This window comes from Wasmannia auropunctata, unplaced genomic scaffold (assembly GCF_000956235.1).
Source record: "Wasmannia auropunctata unplaced genomic scaffold, wasmannia.A_1.0 LD336078.1, whole genome shotgun sequence".
NCBI classification, from domain to species: Eukaryota; Metazoa; Arthropoda; class Insecta; order Hymenoptera; family Formicidae; genus Wasmannia; species Wasmannia auropunctata.
The window spans coordinates 4,418,397-4,418,964 of record NW_012026812.1 but is presented as its reverse complement, the minus strand read 5'-3'; positions in this window follow the sequence as shown (position 1 = coordinate 4,418,964).

The following is a 568-nucleotide window of genomic DNA, read 5'->3' as shown; positions in this document are numbered from 1 at the left end:
TGTTGGGTACCACAGAGTAATTCCCCCCCTTGTCCGAAGATTCAAGATTGAAGAGTCAAGACACAAGATCAAGACACAGGAGGGCGAGAGAATCGGCTTTCAGGAAGGAGAGGATGCCTGAAGTCTAAAGCCTGGAAGATTAGCTACCTTCCAAGACAAAAGAAAAGGATCCTACTCGGAAGTCCGAAGAAGGATTGGGTTTGAAGAGATGGTGCTCGGTAACCTATTGCAGTAGCTTAGGGTAGAGCTGGAAACTATCGGGAAACCCTGGAGTCCTTTAGAAGAAAGCCCTGATCACTTTAACCTTGATTGTCGGGACGACAATCTGGAAAAGGGAGGGCAGTGTTACGCCCGTGTCTACGTCCGCGTCGTTCGATGTACCAGCGAGCCGGTCCAGCTGTCGGATGTTTCCCTAACGACGCGTTGTCATCTGTCAAACGGATACATATTAGACTTGGAGACGAGCCGTCGACCCGTTCGGACGTGCTGAACTCTGATCTATCTTTTCGCCACGTTCTCTGTTCTTACAATTACAATAAAGCGTATTCCTTGTGTTTCTAATTGGTGA